This window comes from Euleptes europaea, chromosome 15, assembly GCF_029931775.1.
Source record: "Euleptes europaea isolate rEulEur1 chromosome 15, rEulEur1.hap1, whole genome shotgun sequence".
NCBI classification, from domain to species: Eukaryota; Metazoa; Chordata; class Lepidosauria; order Squamata; family Sphaerodactylidae; genus Euleptes; species Euleptes europaea.
Genome location: NC_079326.1, coordinates 59,743,231 through 59,755,009, shown reverse-complemented (window position 1 = coordinate 59,755,009; position 11,779 = coordinate 59,743,231).

Here is an 11,779-nt window from a genome sequence, read left to right as displayed (position 1 = left end):
AAACAAAAATCAATAGGTTTGTTTCAAAGCAGATGCACTCCTTTAGACAAAGACGCTGCTGCATTTCAAGCCCTGATTAAATTCAGGCTACAGAAGCAAGTTCTATATATGCTCGAAACAATTACAGGCCCTTCATGTGTACAGACATACAAGCTTGGAAATCCACCTGAAGATGGATTAATTTTGTAGAGGTCAGTAAGGAAAGAGCTGTGCTCACATTTATGGATCACTATGCAAAGGAGAGCTGGACTTTGGCTCACAGTCACCATTACGAAGCTCAACAGCAGCTTCATAGGCCAAGGGCAAAATGCTATTCTGAGACGATGGACACAAAAACCCATGTAAGCTTTTAGGCAAATAAGTCTCTATCCACCGGAAACAAGAGGAGTAACATTAAGAACAACAACAAGAAGAAGAGTTGGTTTTTATATGCCAACTTTCCCTACCATTTAAGGCAGAATCAAACCGGCTTACAATCACCTTCCCTTCCCCACAACAGACACGCTGTGAGGTAGGTGGGGCTGAGAGAGTATGACTAGCCCAAGTTCACCCAGTTGGCTTCATGTGGAGGAGTGGGGAAACCAACCCGGTTCACCAGATTAGCCTCCACCGCTCATGTGGAGGAGTGGGGAATCAAACCTGGTTTTCTAGGTCAGAGTCCACTGCTCCAAACCACTGCTCTTAACCACTATACCACGCTGGCTTTCTTCATTAGACACAACTAACTGGCACCATGGTTTTCAAAGGGAATAAGCCATTATCTTTACTGACAGCAGGATTCAGCTAAAGTTTCCTAGAGAACTTCATATGGAATTATCAGGAAAACGTAAGGAATTTACAAAATTGGAGATAGAATAATCTCCAATAGAAAAGAAATAGAATAATTCTATTCTGTTATGGAAATATATCCCGCTTTATTCATTTTCCAGTACTGAGGATAGATGCAGGAATTAAGCTAGATTGGTGTTTTGCTTTGGGCTTACAACAGAAAGGGCTGGGCTATCTATTTATTTATTCATTTGTACCCCACCTTCTTCCCCAATGGGGACCCAAGGTGGCTTACATCACTCTCTTGTCCTCCACTGTATCCTCACACCAACCCTGTCAGGTAGGTTAGGCTGAGAGGGGGTGACGGGCCCAAGGTCACCCAGCCAGCTTCCAAGGCAGACTGGGGGATTTGAACCTGGCTCTCCCAGATCCTGGTCTGATCCTCCAACCGCTACACCAAACTGGCTCTCATGAGCAATAGCGGAGAAGATGGGGGAAACGTGTATTCCTGGGTTCTCCAGTCAGTGAGCACCTCCCAACCTGCCCTCCCTCACCAATGTACTTATTATTGATGATTAACAACATTTCTGGCAGGGTAGGAGCTTTTGTGAGTCTATGAAGAAGTGAGCTGTAGCTCACAAAAGCTCCTACCCTGCCAGAAATGTTGTTAGTCTTTCAGGTGCTGCTGGACTCTTGCTATTTTCTACAGCTAGAATATGAGTCCATCTATCCTTAAGCAGAAAAGACTTCAGGACAGATGGACTCCCATTCTAGTTGTATCTGAAGAAGTGAGATGTGACTCATGAAAGCTCCTACCCTGCCAGAGGTTTTCTGAGTCTCTAAGGTGCTACTGGACTCTTGCTCTTCTCTACTGCTACAGACAAACTAACACGGCTACCCATCGTGATCTGTTGTTGCTGATGTTCAACCCCGCTGGAAGGCAGGCAGGAAACAGGTAGGTGTCGGGTCAGTCTGGAGACAGACGCAGGGTGTGACGGGGGCAGGGCTGCCCCATCAGCAGATAGCCTGAGACCATCTCACCACCCTCCACGCACAGAATTCAGGGGGCCAAGCCAAGGTGCCCCTTAGTAATGGCACTCTGTGGATTAAATTTCCCAGGGGGAAGAAAGGTGGAGGGAAGGAGTGGGGGCAGGGAGATGTTCTCTTCCTTCCTGTCTGACAGCTGGTCAGCCGGCCCCCCCCGCCCCCCCCGCCGCCTTGCCTGGTCACCACTGGCCACTGCCAGCAGCCCCACCCAGCAGCTCCATGGAAAGCAGGGATGATGGAGAAGGGGGAAGAGGGGCCTCTGGGAGGGGGGGCTCTCTTAATGCATCGCTCTATAGTCCCAAGTGGGGAAGAAGAAGAAGAAGAAGAAGAGTTGGTTTTTATATGCTGACTTTCTATACCACTTAAGGAAGACTCAAACTGGCTTACAATCACTTTCCCTCCCCCTCCCCACAACAGACACCCTGTGAGGTAGGTGGGGCTGAGAGTGTGTGACTAGTCCAAGGTCACCCAGCAGGCTTCATGTGTAGGAATGGGGAAACAAATCCAGTACACCAGATTAGCCTCCACCGCTCATGTGGAGGCGTAGGGAATCAAACCCGGTTCTCCAGATCAGAGTCCACCACTCCAAACCACCGCTCTTAACCACTACACCATGCTGGGTGCAGTTGAATGCAGTTAGGGCTGCAGCTGAATGTAGTTAGAGCGGTTCCACACTGGAACAGTCTTCCTCAGGAGGTGGTGAGCTCTCCTTCCCTGAAGGTTTTTAAGCAGAGGCTGGATGGCCATCTGTCAGCATTGCTGATCCTGTGACCTTAGGCAGATGATGAGAGGGAGGGCAGCTTGGCCATCTTCTGGGCATGGAGCAGGGGGTCACTGGGTGTGTGTGTGGGAGGTAGTTGTGAATTTCCTCCATTGTGCAGGGGGCTGGACTAGATGACCCTGCTGGTCCCTTCCAACTCTACGATTCTATGAATGTGTGTTCAGTGGTGAACAGGGTGAGGCCAAGAGCAGAAGAGACACACAGATCAAGGACAAAGAGGTGAGAATCCCATATTAGCCGGGTGTGGAGGGACGAATCTAACTTCAGAAGTTCTTTTGGAACATTCCTGCAGATGCTCTACTTAGATGGATATTTGTGCAAGTAAGGGGAGGCTTGCTAAGCATGATAAATGTGCCCTCATTTACACGCCTTTATAACTACTGGGCCAGCTCATCTAGAACAAGTCTGACACAGCAGAGATCTCTACGATGGATTAGGGTGTCCAAAACGGCAGATGTGAATATCTATTAGAAGCTCTTCTTTAGTACGTCTTTGCTGACAGAAGTATTGCGTATGGATTTTCCTTGCAGCCGGGCTCCGCAGGCACTAGATAAGAGGCAAGCAAATGCTTTCTTCAATGTCTGACGGGAGGTACAATCACCTCAGCCAGTCAAACCACTAATAAATATACTAATTTTGTGTGTGTGTTAAGTGCCGTCAAGTCGCTTCCGACTCATGGCGACCCTATGAATGAAAGTCCTCCAAAATGTCCTATCTTTGACAGCCTTGCTCAGATCTTGCAAATTGAAGGCTGTGGCTTCCTTTATTGAGTCCATCCATCTCTTGTTGGGTCTTCCTCTTTTCCTGCTGCCCTCAACTTTTCCTATCATGACGGTCTTTTCCAGTGACTCTTGTCGTCTCATGACATGGCCAAAATACGACAGCCTCAGTTTAGTCATTTTAGCTTCTAGGGTCAGTTCAGGCTTGATTTGATCTATAACCCACTGATTTGTTTTTTTGGCAGTCCACAGAATCCGTAACACTCTCCTCCAACACCACATTTCCAAGGAATCTATTTTCTTCCTATCAGCTTTCTTCACTGTCCTAATTTTACTCTTCTTTAAAAAACAAAAAAAAACAAAAAACATTTTTTTAGTGTCTTGTTGGACACCTTGAAAACTATAATAAAATTTACATTTTTCAAAAACTGTACTGAAATGTTTAATTAAAAATGTCATTACCTTCTAGAGGATTAGAAGCCAGCTCTTACAGTGCAGTAGAATAAACCATATAGTTTCTATTATTCTGCATGAGTGCACATTTTCATGAGGTGTCCTCCTTACAATTTGGATCCAGGAGAATCTGGGCGCTTTTGAAAAGCCAACAGCAGAGTCCCACTAAAGTAAAGTACACACAAGCTCCACTCATTTCAGCGAGAGGTCATTAAAATGTGTTTAACTCTTCCAGTGAAATAAATGGGCCCTGAATATGCTTATCTTTGGCAGGATTATTCCCTGGCTCACTTCATTTTGATGAAAGGTTTAACACAATCTCCACACACAAAGCAATGCATGCATCACAGACTAATTCCCGTTGCTGAAATAAAAAGGGGGTGGGAAAGGGGGGGGAAATGGTACCTGAAGTTGTTTCAGAAAAGTTAAGCACATGGTTATAATCGATCCCACTGATCTGCCCCACATTACAGGGCCTTCCCAGCAAAGTCCCCACTGAAACTCTGGAATTCCATCTCCAGGAAGATCTGCCTGGCTCTACCTAGAATGATCTTTAGATTGCAGTTGACTACTGTGCTATCATGGGCACCGTTTATGGAGCTGTATTATGTTCTGTTGGCTTGGGCTGAATTCAGACATGATAAATCACAATTTCTGTTCCGTAGTGTGATTAAACTTGGGCTAAGTGTGACATCGGGATGTGGAAGGGCAAAGCAAAGCCCCATCTCATCAGATCTGGGGAGCTAAGCAGGGTCAGTACTTGAACGGGAGACCACCAAGGAAGACTCTGCAGAGGAAAGCAATGGCCAGCCACCTCTGCTTAATTAATTGCCTTGAAACCCCTCAGGGGTCACCATAAATCGGCTGTGACTTGAGGGCATTTTACACACGCAGCCTGCCCCATGAACTGTGGTTTCTTAGTGGGTGTTGAAATGATTTTTTTTTCTTGGTGAGTGTTGTAGAGACATCTAAATATTGAAATCCCAGTCTGCCCATTCTCATTAACTCCACTCACCCTTGTGGTCCTCACCCATAACTTTATAGGCCCGTGTCCCGTTCTGTCTTGGCCACCTTTCAAAGCTCCAGAAGATGCTCCGCCTTTCCTTGTAAGGAGAGTGTGATTCCAGCACCTTGGTGATTCTGGTTGCCCATATTCTACACGGCAGAAGATCTGTCGGCTTTACAAAGTACATTTGAACGCCTTGAGGACATGCCTGGATGGCATTCCAAGAAATTAGCAACCGCCACTGCTTGGACTGAGCAAAAGATTCCCCCACCCACCCCCGTGTCTGTCTGTCCTGATTCAGGAAAAAGTTCTAGCCAAGCTTCAACGCTTTACAACCGTCGGCTGAATAGAACAAGTAACTTATTTGCTCAGTAGCAGGGAGGCGAATATGTGAGACAGAGAATGGAAATGAAAGAGCTTGGAATGGGAATGTCTTTTTTCCATTACCTTTTATGTCAACACTGATCCACTTGCACTGAATAATTTGCTCATTATAATGTAAATTCACTCCATCCTTTCCCGCAAAAAGAGATTTTCTTGTTGAAGGGAGAGAGAACAAATTGGGATTTCATTGCTGATTAAAAAATTAAAATTAACAGCTCCAAAATGACCTATGAAATTATTGTAGGGTACGAATCTGCTTGAAATGCATGCCCTTCCTTCCCTGTGTGTCCAAAATGTGTTTTGAAGAAACACATAATATACATTACAATGCACATTTAGAGGACTGACTCACCACAGGTATAAATGGCCATCGCTCTAATGTTCAACAGATGTTTTCTGATTTACACTCAAATAAGAACCGGAATTGGTCCAAGTGTCAATTCCCTTTTGCTCTGCTGATGGCCACAGAGCTTCTCTACTGGCTGGCTATGAGCAGTTCTCAGAAGGTTGGCTCATTCACACACACACACACAAGGCCAGTTTACATTTGATCAGTGCAGACTCCAGGTGTGAAAGAACCACACAAACCAAACACCCAAGACAATCCACCAGGGCTTTTCAAAGGAACTGTGGAGCCCTGACAGCAAGAGCTCTTAGAATCAAGCAATCTAGAAACCTTCCGTTCATTACATTTATCCATCTGTTAGTTCTAGTGACTCGTTTATGGAATTGCAGTAATCTGTAATAATTTTTATTACAGCGTGGTGTAGTGGTTAAGAGTGGTAAACTCTAATCTGGAGAGCCAGGTTTGATTCCCCGTCCTCCACATGAGCAGCGGACTCTAATCTGGACTCTAACTGGGTTCGATTCCTCGCTCCTACACATGAAGCCTGTTGGGTGACCTTGGGCCAGTCACAGTTCTCTCTGAAGTCTCTCAGCCCCACCTACCTCATGAGGTGTCTGTTGTGAGGAGAGGAAGGAGACTGTAAGCCGGTAGAGAAAGTCGGCACATAAAAACTAATTCTTTTTCTTCTTAATCAGTATCAAAACAATTTAAGATTTCAGTGAGCAGAGAACAGTGTTTTTTCCTTTCCTGAGGAACATGTTTTATGTATCTGGTGCTACATAAATAAGAAGAGTGGAGCCATTTCATGTAAACATGGTACACAATCCTAATAACTGTTCCCTAAAATGAAAATCACATATTCTACTGACACCATTTAATTGAATTTGTTCCTGCATGACATCTCCTACCAGCACACAAAACTAGACAAGATTCATTTGCTAGGCTAAAAAAGCCAATTACCTCTGATGGAAGGGGAAAGGGCCTGCATCTGTCATGGGACATGGCCTCCCCTCAAAAGCGGACCCTCACACAAACGATCTGCACATCAAGCCTACACCTTCCACGTTTGGAGGCGATGCACCTCTGAATGCCATTTCCTTCCTGCCTTGCTTGTGGGCTTCCCAGAAGCCTCTCACTGATTAGTGGACTCACCTCTGCCTGAGACCCTGGAGAGCCGCTGCTGGTCTGAGTGGACAATACTGACTTTGATGGACCAAGGGTCCGATTCAGTATAAGGCAGCTTCATGTGTTCCTGTGTTCATGTGTCCAAGAAAGCCTTTGCACATGGGCAGGTAATGTCTAGTGTCCAAAGAGAGGGATTCTGATGGAACATCGACTATGTGGTAACTACCTGGTGGCATCTTGCAGTTTGCTCTTTCACTTACTGACTCCTTTAAGCATTTTATTATTAAAACAGTATGGCTAAAATGCCTTATATTGTTATGATGTTTTTGCAGAGTAATTACATTAAAAAAAACCCATTCTAATGAACGCATAAGAAATCAACATCTTAATGTAGCAATATCAGACACACTTGTGTGAATAAACTAAGATGCAATCAGCCCTATTTCCTATATTTAATTCTGCGGTTCATACATCATCTCTGGAGGAAGTATTGCATCTTTAATCTAAACATGGAACACAAAACTGTTGCCATTCTGATTCCTACTCTCCATGTAGACAAAAGGGCTGTGGAGCCCGGGTTCCAATAAAAGGAGGAAACCAATTCAAGCCATCAAAATGCCACTGAAAATAAATCAAGAAGAATCGTTCTTAAGATTCTGCTTAAAGGCACAAGCAAAACAGTTTTCAAAGGATCCAAAACACTTGTTTATTTCTCCCTACTGCTGTTCACTTGCATAAATTTTAGCATCTATTACATATAGTAGAGATGAAGTAACATATCACAGGAAGAAAGAAAAAGCTTTGATAATTAAAGAAATGATTTTTCTATACATCAGAAGCAATTTAAAGCACTGCTACAGGATCAATATAAATAGACAGAAATGCTGCTTGGCATTTTATTACCTGTGAAGAGAGAAATTGATCTCTGCAATTGATTTATCTTGTGCAAGTGGTGAGAAATCTATTGTTTCTTCAGAAAGATGTTCCACCAAGGACCTGCTTGCATTTTAAGGATTTAACATTGATGGTTCAACCTATGGCATCATTCAGAATTGTTCAACCCAGCTGAAGGAAAGGGACAGTAACTTACTAACCGATACTGTTCAATGGAAGAAACATATATTTGTAAAGGACCTCTTTAAGAGAAGGAACCCAGAGCAGGGCCTCCCCAGATGACCTAAGGGTCTCACGAGACATCACGAAAGTCAGCAGTACACAATGGGGTAAATGGAGCTGGGGTTAGCATTTCAAGTCAGGAAACAGCATGGGTGGGAGGGGGGAGCTTAAATGTCCTCTCCCTGCATGCCACAATCCCAACCTGAATCAGGCCTGCATATGCCTGGGAACTGTGTCCTCAGCATAAGAACATAAGAAAGGCCATTCTGGATAGGGTTGCCAGGTCCCTCTTTGCCACCGGCAGGAGGTTTTTGGCGTGGAACCTGAGGATGGCGGGGTTTGGGGAGGGGAGGGGACTTCAATGCCATAGAGTCCACTGGCCAAAGCGGCCATTTTCTCCAGGTGAAATGATCTCTATTGGCTGGAGAGCCATTGTAATAGCAGGAGATCTCCAGCTAGTACCTGGAGGTTGGCAACCCTAATGCTGGATCAGAACCAGGCCCATCAAGTCCATCAGTCTGTTCACAAAGTGGCCATCCAGGTGCCTCTAGGAGAAAAAAAACGTAAAGGTGCCGGAGGGCATTTTTGCCAAGTGATTAAGACTCTGGTTCATGCCTGTGGAATTCCTGACCCATGGGGTGACGTCACATCCTGACGTTTACTAGGCAGAATTTTGTTCACGGGGTGGTTTGCCAGTGCCTTCCCCAGTCATCTCCCCTTTATCCCCAGCAAGCCGGGTCCTCATTTTCCCAACCTCGGAAGGATGGAAGGCTGAGTCAACCTTGAGCCGGCTGCCTGAAACCGACTTCTGTCGGGATCAAACTCAGGTCGTGAGCAGAGCTTTTGATTGCAGTACTGCAGCTGGCCACTTTGCGCCATGGGGCTCCTAGTACCTGGAAGCCCCCAAACCAGACGACTGCAGCAGCATTGTCTTGCCTGCGTTCCAAAGCACCTAATATAATAGGCATGCTGCTCTGATACTGGAGGGTATAGGTATGGAACTCAGTGTATAGGATATGGGGAAACCTGGAGAGGATGTGAGGAAAAGGTATAATGTAATAAGGGATAAGATCCTGGCTGCACATCAAACTCATAAAAGCACCCCCCCTGCAAGCCAATCTCCAAGCCTTGGTTTACACCTACGACAGAATGAGCTGGCAGAACACACCGTACCAGTACGAACAGCCTTTCTGAATGTTCCACCAGCTAGAAAAATGCCCACCAGTAGAAACCTAGCTCACCAGGAAGAAAGCTTCTGTGCCTGTCAAAGTAAAGCAGAAGCTTGTGGATTTGTTTGGGAGGGCATTTTTGCCAAGTGATTAAGACTCTGGCTCATGCCTGTGGAATTTAAGGCGGTCGTCATGGTATACATTATGTTCTGTTTATTGCATCGTTGTCTAATTTTGTAATTCGGTTTTACTACTTTGTTGATTGTATGTAATGTAATGTTTCGCTGCGTTGTTCAGCAATCTTGTAATTTCTGCTTTACTGCCTGAGTTTTTAGCACAATGTTCTTTAATTTGGTGAGATGTAAGTACTAGGCTGTTCTTATTGCATTGCTTTTAGCTGTAACCCACTTTGAGTCTCAGTGATAAATGAATTAAATACATTATTAAACTATGTCCATATCCCCACCCCTCCCCACCCCAGAGTTTTTAATCTCTCGATGGGTATTAACCGTTTTACCAAACTCCTGGGATTCCCTTCCCATTAACAGGTGTTGACTAGCTTAGAATAACTAGTGGACAGGATCTGTATTTTTCTCAATTAGATTGAAATTTTATAGAATTCACATCACTTCAGGGCCCCCCAACATTTGTGACCCTGTTGGGCTCCTTGGGAATTCTGACATCGGGTGGTGGGCGCAACCATAAAATGGCTGCCACGGGAGGTGGAGCTCCACACATGGAGGAAGCCCCAGTGCTGGGGAGAAGAGGGGTAAGTTTAAAAAATACACTGGAAAAGAGGGCTGAGAGAGAATAAAACAAATACTGTTGAAGCAGCCGCCAGAGAAACCATGTAGTTACAATCTGCATAATGGATCAGATCTTCAGTGGTCAATCGGATGTCCTTATGAGCAACAGCCACCCCTGTAGGGTTGCCAGGTCCCTCTTCGCCACGGGTGGGAGGTTTTTGGAGCGGAGCCTGAGAAGGGCTGGGTTCAGGGAGGAGAGGGACTTCAATGTCATAGAGTCCAATGGCCAAAGTGGCCATTTTTTCCGGGGGAACTGATGTCTATTGGCTGGAGATCATTTGTAATAGCAGGAGATGACCAGCTATTACCTGGAGGTTGGCAACCATATACCCCTGGCACCACCCACATTCTAAAAATACTTGGTGGGCACAAGAAAGGTGTCAGTGAGTCCCATGGGGCCTCCAGGCACAATGTTGGGGACACCGGCTCTACTTCCCAGCCCCTTGACCCGCCTGTTTATTTTTCATACTTCCCTACATAAAACGCAGGCTCCCCTCACCCACCCAGTCCCAGACAGTCCTCTTCAACCCTTCCTTGCTGCCACTTCCTCTTGTCAAATTTGGTGGGCCCCTGACCTCCGTGGCCCAGGCCAGCCCAACCTCACCAGAAATCGGAAGCGAAGCAGGGCGGGAGCTCTGGTTAGTACTTGGATGGGAGACCACCGAGGAAGGCCGGGGCTGGGACACCAAGGCAGGCCATAGCAGACCACCTCCGAACGTCCCCCTTGCCTCCTTGAACACTCAAGACTCAGCTGCGACTTGACAGCATTTTCCACCACCACCACCACCACCACAAAAAATGACAGCATAGCAAGGATCCACTCATTGACCTGAAAAGTGGGCTCTGCTCCTCAAAGTCTTATGCTGGAAAGAAACGGTGTTAGTCTTTCAGATGCCGCAAGACTCTTGCTTATTTTTGCTGCAACAGATTCACTCTAGAAATAATCCCCGGTCAAGTGATCTCTGTGCTAGTTTTTGCATGCAGGGAAATGTTTTATACAAAAGGACATTCAACGGTGGCATCCCTACTAATCTGAAGCCTATTCAGAACCAGCATGGTGTAGTGGTTAAGAGTGGGAGTTTGGAGCGGTGGACTCTAATCTGGATAACCAGGTTTGATTCCCCACACCTCCACATGAAGCCAGCTGGATGACCTTGGGCTAGTCACAGTTCTCTCAGAGCTCTCTCAGCCTTACCCACCTCACAGGGTGTCTGCTGTGGGGAGGGGAAGGGAAGGAGATTGTAAGTCAGTTTGAGTCTTCCTTAAGTGGTAGAGAAAGTTGGTATATAAAAACCAACTCTTCTGCTGCTGCTCCATCAGAACGTGATTCTGACCTCATCCTGTTTCTAGGAAGAGAGTGATAAGAACCCTGCAGGCTCCCTCTGGAGAGAAGGAGAGAAAACTGATGCTTATTTCTGGCTTTCCTTTAGCATCTAATTTCCCACAGGGGTTGGGAGAAGAAGCAGGGACAAGTAGCTGACAAGCAGAGAGTGAAAATCCCAGCGGGGCAGCCGTGGCCATCCACTGCAGTGACACAGACGTGTCTGGTGGCCCCTGCAATAGTCAGCCATTGATTACGGCCTAAACGTTCATGGACTGGAGCCCGTGCCATCTAACAGCCAACTGCTGAAGTTGACTCTGCTCCGTGGAAGTTCAGGCCATCATCCTGGCCATCTTCAAGGGGCCTCCAGAGGCTGCCTCTGTCCTGCGCAGAGAGAAAGGCAGCCTCCCCCCCCCGATCCCCTCCACCCGTCTCCAGAGGACCTGCCCAAGTTCTTAGCAGCCAGAGACTGCCCTGCCTTTGGGGGAGGGGCTCAAGTGGGACGGGTGTCCCTGGCAGGGTCCCTGGTCTCAAGCCAGGCTGATAAGGGCACAGCTGCAAACCCTGGCTTGGGAAATTCCTGGGGATTTGGGGCTGGAGACTGGGGAGGGGAGGGCTTGAGGAGGGGAGGGAGCTCAGTAGGGTGTCCAGCCACAGACTCCACCCTCCAAGGCAGCCATTTTCTCCAGGGGAACCGAGCTCCGTCGCCTGGAGATCAATTGTAATACTGGGAGATCT